This window comes from Phaseolus vulgaris, chromosome 4, assembly GCF_000499845.2.
Source record: "Phaseolus vulgaris cultivar G19833 chromosome 4, P. vulgaris v2.0, whole genome shotgun sequence".
In the NCBI taxonomy this organism is placed as follows: domain Eukaryota; kingdom Viridiplantae; phylum Streptophyta; class Magnoliopsida; order Fabales; family Fabaceae; genus Phaseolus; species Phaseolus vulgaris.
The window spans coordinates 9,013,038-9,021,924 of NC_023756.2; the positions used below are offsets into that span (position 1 = coordinate 9,013,038).

General features: G+C 32.5%; 1 long non-coding RNA gene across 2 annotated transcripts; it reads left to right on the top strand.

Annotated features, from left to right (window-relative positions):
* Positions 1 to 1,594: 1,594 nt before the first annotated feature.
* LOC137837191 (uncharacterized) lies at positions 1,595 to 8,478 on the top strand. Of its 2 annotated transcripts, none has more exons than XR_011085386.1 (4): positions 1,595 to 1,898; positions 2,586 to 2,976; positions 3,814 to 3,984; positions 7,068 to 8,478. It is a non-coding gene; the product is annotated as an uncharacterized lncRNA (long non-coding RNA). The 2 variants fall into 2 exon arrangements; XR_011085385.1 differs by lacking the exon at positions 7,068 to 8,478 and adding an exon at positions 4,136 to 4,368 and having other exon boundaries at positions 1,596 to 1,898.
* The last annotated feature ends 409 nt before the right edge of the window (positions 8,479 to 8,887 follow it).

Here is an 8,887-nt window from a genome sequence, read left to right on the forward strand (position 1 = left end):
TGCATTTGGAACATTTTGTTCACATTTACAAAAAAATATTAGTCATAATTTTAGAAAATATGAAGTTGTTTCTTGCATTGCAAGTGCCTACGAAATTCCATTGCTTTGTTACTATAGTTAAAGCACACAGCAATCACCAAAATGTGTTATCTTTTTTCTGTACAAGGCATATGTATCCAGCATAAGAAACCATCTAACTCAAGTTAAGCAGAACTACTATAGACAACAACAAAGTTATTGATGGTCCTACCATGTTCAAACAAGACAGTAGCAAGATGATGACCAACTTTATTTTTAAAATTAGTTTTATTTTTTTAAATTTTCAAAATTTATATATATATATATAAGTATATCTTATTATATAAAGATTTTTCAAAAAATTTATTGTTTAATTAATATCTTTAATCAAATAAATTAAAATAATTATTATATGTAATATTAAATCGTTTAAAACCTAACTGTTTTATTTTCTTATATAGTAAAATATTTTAAATTAAAATTTATTTATTTGGATGTTAGATTGGATTTATTGTTTATAATGTTTTGAGATATTTTTTTTAAAAAAAAATATGAAATAGATTGATTCTAAATTAATTAGAAATATATAAAAATAAAGTCTATAATTTTTTTTAAAATTTTTATAATATTAGAAACTGTTTGATTTTGAATTTATATGCACATTCTAGTAAGAAGAAGAGGAATGAAGAATGTTTATCACTTAATGAAAGTATTTTATCCTATTCTCTTATTTAAAAAACAGTAATAAAAAAAGAGGTTGAAATAAATATAACTAAAATAACAAAACAAAAGAAGAATCATGTTCTTAGAATTATGATTTCTGTTTTTTTTCAAAAACATTCAAGTATTTTTTAATTAAAATATTATAAAACAGTTTTGAATTAAAAAAAAACCTTTTGTAAGACAAAATATCTAATTTTTTAATTTTATAAAATTTATCTAAAACAATAAAATTTTAAATAAAGTACTTTTTCTTGTAGTGAGTTTATCACTTAAAGGAAGTATTTATTTTTTTATTCCCGAAATTCATGTATTTTATCCTATTCATATATATATATATATATATATATATATATATAAAAGTATATCTTATTATATAAATATTTTTAAAAAGTTTAATTGATTAATTAATATCTTTAATCAAATAAATTAAAATAATTATTATATTTAATATTAAATAATTTAAAACCTAACTATTTTATGTTCTTATATAATAAATTATTTTGAATTAAAATTTATTTATTTAGATGTTAGATTGGATTTATTGTTTATAATTTAATTCATTATTTGTTTTTAATTTTTTATAATATTAGAAACTGTTTGATTTTGCACGTATGTGCAAATTTTAGGAAGAGAAATAAGAAAGTTTATTACTTAATGGAAGTATTTTTTTTTTATTCCACAATTTCATGTATTTTATCATATTCTTATTTAGAAGGAGGTTGAAATAAATATAACTAAAGAAACAAATCATGTTCTGTTTCTTTAAAAAACACTCAGACTCAAGTTGGGTTTAAGTATTAATTTTTTTTTAATTAAAATATTATAAAACAGTTTTGATTTATGAAAAATGATAGGATGTAGGTTAGAATTGAAATGGCAGAAGAAGAAATTAAATTGCCTTGGAATCTTGCAGTCTTGCACTAATTGGCGAAACTATTGGCGTGGAAGAATACATGCATTGATTCTCACAAGCACATGTACCGGTGTTGAGGCTGGCAGCTTTAATGTGATGTTGCATAAATTAAATTGTCTTGGAATCTTCACACTCTTGCATTCATTGGTGAAACAATAGGCGCCAGAACAAATAAAAAGTGAATGAGCCATTTAGGGTTTCCAAATGAGTTTCCGCAGCTGTTGTGTGTCTTCAAACAACTCAGGTTTTCTTCCTTCTACCTTTCTTTATCTGCATCTATTACTTTTTCTTTCTTCTACCTTTCTTTATCTGCATCTATTAGTTTTTTTCCTTCTTCCTTTCTTTATTTGTATCTATTTGAGGACTTTAGTTTTATTTTATGATTTTCTCTTTGCTGTTATTGCTTCAATATTCATTTTGCAATCAAGTTTAACATCCTTTTTCGTTGCTTTAGGTTACTTTAAAATTAAAAATCCTTCTTAGGGGATATTCACTTGAAGGGTGGTAGCCCAGCTCCAGGAAAAAACAATTGCAAAAGTTAAACAAATTTTTTTAGACTATATATATTTTAAAACTGTTACATGAGTTGTTTATAACCCTTTTGAGTTTTCAAAGTATAATCTTTTTTACACTATTACACTAAATGAAACAGTTTTTACATGAACTTTCAACTCCAGAATTTTAATAATTTTAATTAAAATATTATAAAACATTTTTTAATTTAAAAAACTTGGTGTTAGTTAGTGCTTCCATATTCATTTTGCTGCAGATATGTAATATGTACCTGCACCAAGTTTAACGTACATTTTCGTTACTTTAGGTTACTGTAAAATTAAAAAAAATTCTTAGGGGGTTTGACAATTTGAAAAAAAGTTAAAGAAATTCTTAGGGGAACTTGAAGATTTTCTTATTAATGAATGCATGTATGCAGGAATAGTCCGAGAAAGTTGGATCAGTTGCGTCGATGCTTTGAGGTCCAATTTGCAGCCGGGAGGGACTTGAGGCCTGATCAACTTGGGAATATTATCCATTAATGTTTTCATCAAAACAACATTTTAAGTTTATAGCCATATATAGCTGTTGTTGTGTGCTGCACTAATCTTATGTTTGAATTTGGAGTTGTGTTAGATAATGTAGAAGTATTGCCTTAGTTATATACATAATTGCTTGTTGTTCTTTATGGTTGAAATTATTGGTCGACGTGTCTTACTTACTTCGTGGCAGAAGTTACACACTGTAAGTCGACTTCAGAGGCATGAGGAGATCTGCTCTGAATCTGGTGGAGTGATGGATTATGAAGAAGATCGAAGCTGACCAAAGAGGTAATTTGAATAAACTGTGTAACAAACTAGTATTTGATCATGCCCTGATCAAAATTGATTTTCTAAGTTTACATCATTGTTCTTGAACTACAAGTTTGACATGGATATGGCTGCCACTTTTGTTTATCTGTCTATGCCTTAAATGCGTCTGCATACAGTATGTATTGAAGTGTATTCATATTATCAATGGGAATATAGATTAGATATGGCATTATAAATATAGATTGGGTTCTGTAGGCATCTAGTTCAATTTTTTGTTTTTGAAAAAGCTAAAAGAATATTATTAAAGCAAAAGCCAAGTTTAGAGCACAAGATATGCCCATTAGAGCAAACCAGATGAGTTCTTTAGTTGCTTGATTGATTTTTATTCATGGCATGCGTCCACAGAGGATATAATCTTTTTGCAGACAAGTATATCTCATCGATATTGCTCTTGTATATCACACCACAAAGCGAAATAGGAAACAAGGAGAAAAAAAGGGGGAAACCCGTTAACTTTTTCAAGGTTGTGTTTTGGAAATTGATGGTGTTTCTTGAACCATTTTAATCTAATACTGAGTTGTCAAGAACAAGCTGAGATGGTGGTGCAGCTATTTATTTTTGGGTTGCTGAATTTATACTACTGTTTTGTTTTGTATTATGCTTCACATATATGCTGCTTCAATTGCATTGTTATATTATGAACAAGGTGGGTGAAAAGCTAAAAGATGTTGAAGTTCTTCTGGAAAGTAGGGTAGTACTAGTAGTTACAGTAATTATTATCTCATTGGATTTTTTTCTTCACTTCTTAATAACTATTGTTTCCAAGCAACTTAATGCTAGTAATATGTTTGACAGAACCTTGAAACAAAAAAAATCAATGAAGAGAAGGGGGCAGCACTGGCTGCACAATTCGCTGCAGAAGCCACGCTTCTAAGAGTTCATGCTGCACAGAAAAATGATGAAATGCCTCCTATTGAAGCTATTATCGTGCCCCTGGAGGCAGAGTTGAATCTCACTAGGATGGAGGTACATTTTGATTAGTATGTTATGCATTGAATTGATTTTTAGCTGGGATTGGATGGTAGTTAATTTAGCTATTTGATGTCCCATGGATGTCTCATTTAATGATCAGAATCAAGTCTAATAAATTGTTTATCCTTGTTGCTATGTTTTTTAGGTGGCATAGGTACTAATTCGATACTTCAACCATAAATATTAGCCAAGTATACTGGACTTTAAATCAAGTTATGAGTTGTTATGAGTATCCAATACCCATATGAGATATAGAAGTGTGCAATATATTGAAACAAACAAGTAAAAATGGTCCCTTGATGAACCACAGATAGAAATCATTCCTCTGTATGAATGACGTTGATACTATTCTATGAAGCCGATTACTTAAAAATTTTATTTTGTTTTTACTAATGTCCAGAAGTATGTTCATGATTTGGATTTCAGAATTTCAATTATATATTATGTTTTACCAATTTTTACAATATGTACCTTACGCATGTCATATCTTATATATTGTTTGAATAATTATATTTGTTGTATAGACTACGTTTTGAACGAGTGCACTCTGCACAATGTTTATATCATAAGCCATTACCATATTTGTGTGTTATTAGTATTTAAAATGCTATAGTTTGTGATTTTTTTTGAAAGTAACCTAACTTGCTCATCTTTCATCTCATGCATATGGAGAATCAATGTTCTTTTTCTTGATATTTTAAGTTATTAATAATTCATGTCTTATTATCATAATTGAAAATCTTTATTAATTCAAATTTTCTATTCTCTTATTTGATAGGTTGGTTGTATAACAAGATTGATCTTACTACTTACATATAAAAACTGTCACTACTTACACATAAAAATCGTCACTACTTACATATAAAACTGCCACTAATTACATATAAAAACCGCCACTACTTACACTATGTTTAAAGTAGCGGGTGTTGCGGCGGGTAGCCTAAAACCGCCACATTAAACTTTGTGGCGGTCAGTTCTATGGCGGTTTGGGAAACCGCCACAAACGTATATTGTGGCAGTTATAAACGACAATTTATACGAAAATAACCGCCACAATATACACTTTTTTTTGTAGTATGGAGTGTTCTGGATTGTTGGGTGGGAGAGGGGCTCAAGGTAGGTGTCCACGTGGCTTGGGAATTGTGGTGGGTTGGTGGGGTTGATATTATGGTTAGGTGAGAGAATGAATGGAGCGTGTTGGATTGGTGAGTGTGAGAGGGGCTCGATGTCCTTTCCACATGCAACTTTTGACGTGTCGAAGGGCCATTGGCTGAGGGGGGTGGTGTGACTAGGAAATTAAGTGGGAGGCGGTGTGCGTTAACTTTAATTTTTGTGGGCATGGTAGATGCGACTAGTAAATTAGGCGAGAGGGAGTGTGAGTTAACATTAATTTTTTATGGGCAGGGTTGGTGCAGCTATTGAAGTAGGTGAGAGGAAGTTTGAGTTAGAGTTATTTTCAGTGGGCAGAGAGATTGCACTAGAGTTTCAAAGGTGTGAGGGTGAGGATCTTTTGTAACTTCGAAGTAACGAAGCATGGAAGGCAGGGTGGATCTTCAAAGTTGCTGGCATTTAGAGTTCATACGCCACCGTGCCTATACGAAGAAGGATTTGAAATGGGTCGAAGTAGCATGGTGCAAGCTTAGGTGAAACGCGGCGTTCCACGGATTGTTGTCGTACGGTTGGAGGCGGACCCACACCCATCATTGATGTTGAAGGACACATCAGAGTAATCGCGGTCAGCGTTGTCCCGCATGCATTGGCGCGTGCACTGGAGATGCTTCTTCAATTCGTGTAAGATGACAGTGTGCTGGTGGAGGAGCTCGGTCACGGTGGTTCCAGAGTGTGGGGTATGTAGCAAATCCAAAGCGTAGTGAAGGGTGATGTGCTTATGGCCTGGGCCGACTCTGATCAACATGGTCCCAAGTCGACTCGATCAACATGGGCATGGGCCGACTCTGTTTGACATTGGCCCAGGTCAGCTTAGATTGATATCGGTCCGGGTCGACTCTAATTGACATGGACACGGGTTGACTCAGATTGACATCGTCCTGGGTCGACTCTGCTAGATATGGGTCCGGGTCGACTTGGCTCGACATGGATATGGGCTGACTCAACTCAACATTGGCCTAGGCCGACTCGGATCGACATGGTCCTAGTCTTAATCAAATCGACATGGGTCGGGGTCGACTCTGTTCGACATTGGCTCGGGTCTACTCAGGTCGACATTGGCCGAGTCGATTAGGATCGACATGGACACAACTCTACTCAGATCGACATTGGCCTGGGCCAACTCAACTTGACATGGGTCTGGGCCGACTTGACTCGACATGGGCCTGAAGCGACTTGGGCCCTGGTTGACTTGATTCAACTTTGGCATGGGCCCAATGCTGACTTGAGGCGCTAGCCCACTCAGCTCGACTAGGGCCCGGGTTGACTCTACATGACTTTGGCCTGGGCCATCTAGGCTTGACTTGGGTCAAGACCGACTCAGCTCGACTATGTCCCAGACCGACTCGGACTAACTTTGCTCGACCTGGGTCCAGATTGACTCAACTCAACCTGGGCCCGAGCCAAGTTAAAATCCAACCCAAAATTCATTTTGGATAATTAAAAAATGTGTCCAATATCTAATCCATATCCAATTAAATGGATTGGACTTAAAATCCAAAAATATTGATTTGGATTAGAGACAAATCCATTTAAATTGATTAAAAGTAATATGGATTTTGATAATTATGATTTGGATTTGGCAATTTGGATATTTTTACCCACACTTACCTTACACAGAAACAAGATACACATTTTAGTGATTTCAATGTGTTTCAACTATAGTGGCAAAGAAATGGAATTTCGTATGCACTTACAATGCAAGAAACAAATTCTCTAAAAATGTAACTAATATTTTTTGTAGATGTGAAGAAAATGTTCCAAATGCAAAGTACAAACATACTATACTTTTAGAGAAAAATTTGCTCTAATTGTTAGTTGTGATATCTTAAATGAATCTGAGAGTATAATGATACAATACTTGTATAAATTTTTCTTTCTCCAATGAGGATTTTTCTGTGATGAATTAGGTATGAGGAGAATGCAAATGAGTTGGGACAGTTGGCTATTTAGACATGTCCGAAGTGTCGAGGCTTTTGCAATTGCAGCTTATGCTAGTGAATTTCTTTTCATTTTTTCTATTTATGTTTTGGATTAGTATTTTATCCATGAGTTCAATATGAAAGAGGAGTTGTTGGTAGGAAAAAACGAGCAACCTATTGGTTCCCTATATCTTAGTGCTAAGGAATCTGATTTGAAGTATGTTGTGAAAATTCTTGTTGTTAAGAAGGCTTCAAAAGCTTCCGAATTGAATAAGGTCAACGATACGATTAGCTTACCATCAAATGAAGCTAATGAGAAAAAAGTATGTTATTTTTCTATTGATTCCATTTACGAAATCTCATGTGGTTGGCATGCTTGGTTAAAAAGGATCTCTTGTTTAATTGTGCAAATTCGTGATTAGATAATGATCATATGAACGAAAATGTGTTTATATTTCAACTTATGATAAGTTTTTTTATGAGATAACCTTGTGATTGGTGGTTCATTTTCTTTTTTGTTATTTCTTGTACGAGCTTGAAGTACTTCTCTCAAGGAAACTTGCGAAAGAAAATTTTACATATGCAAATGATATCATTAAAGTTTGCAACAAAGATGGTGATGAGGATGATAATGTTGGTGCCATGTTCCAATGAGAGATAGCAATGTTCCCAAATGTTGGTATGAACTTAGAGACTAAAACATATGAGGATAAAATTCTTTTTTCCCCTGAAATAGAGTTAAGAGAAATATTTGACATTGAGTTACCACCCAAAGATGTTGAGAATGCATTGCAACTTTTAGAGTTTTGCAAAGTGTTTGGAAAGGTATGGTTTTGTTTCATGCTAAAATTTTTTTCCTGATATTTGGTTTGATTAATTGCAGTTTATTGTTGCATAGTTGATTGACTGAATAAACATAATTGACAAATTCTTTCAATGTTATATAGTGATATTACAAAATTGGAACTAATTATTTGTATAAAGTTTTAGATGATTTTGTAGTTGGTCATTTAATTGAATGGTTTCAACATGATATTCCCTTATCTTATGGTATATAATTTAATGTAACAAAAGATAATATCATTCATGGTGAAACCATTCAATTAAATGACCAACTACAAAATCATTGAAAACTTAATTTTTAAGTTGCATGATATTTGATAGAGATAATTAGTTCCAATTTTGATATCACTCTATAACATTGAAGAAATTTGCCAATTATGTTTACTCATTCAGTCAACCATTAAATGCAACAATGAATTGCAATTAATCAAACAAAACATCAAGATAAATTGTTAACATAAAATCATACATTTCCAAACACTTTGTAAAACTCTAAAAGATGTAATGCATTCCCAACATCTTTGGATGGTAACGCAATGCCAAATATTTCTTTTAACTTTGTGTCAGTGGCAAAAAAAAATTTCCCTTCAAATTTGTTTCTCTCTAAGTTCATACCAACATTAAGGAACCTGCCTATCTCTTTTTGGAGCATGAGACCAACATTATCACCTCCATCATTATCTTTGTTGCAAACTTTAGTGATATTACTTGTATCTGTACAATTTTCTTTTCCAAGTTCTCCGAGAGATGTAGTTAAAGCTCCTGCTAGAAATAACAAAAACGAACATGACCATCAACCATAAGGTCTTGCTTTAAAAAGCATAAGTTGAAATATAAACACATTTTCGCACATATCATCATTATCTAATCATGAACATGCACAATTAAACAAGATATCATTTTGAACCAAATTTGTCAACCACAAGAGGTTTCAGAAAGGGCATGAATAGAAAAATAACATATTT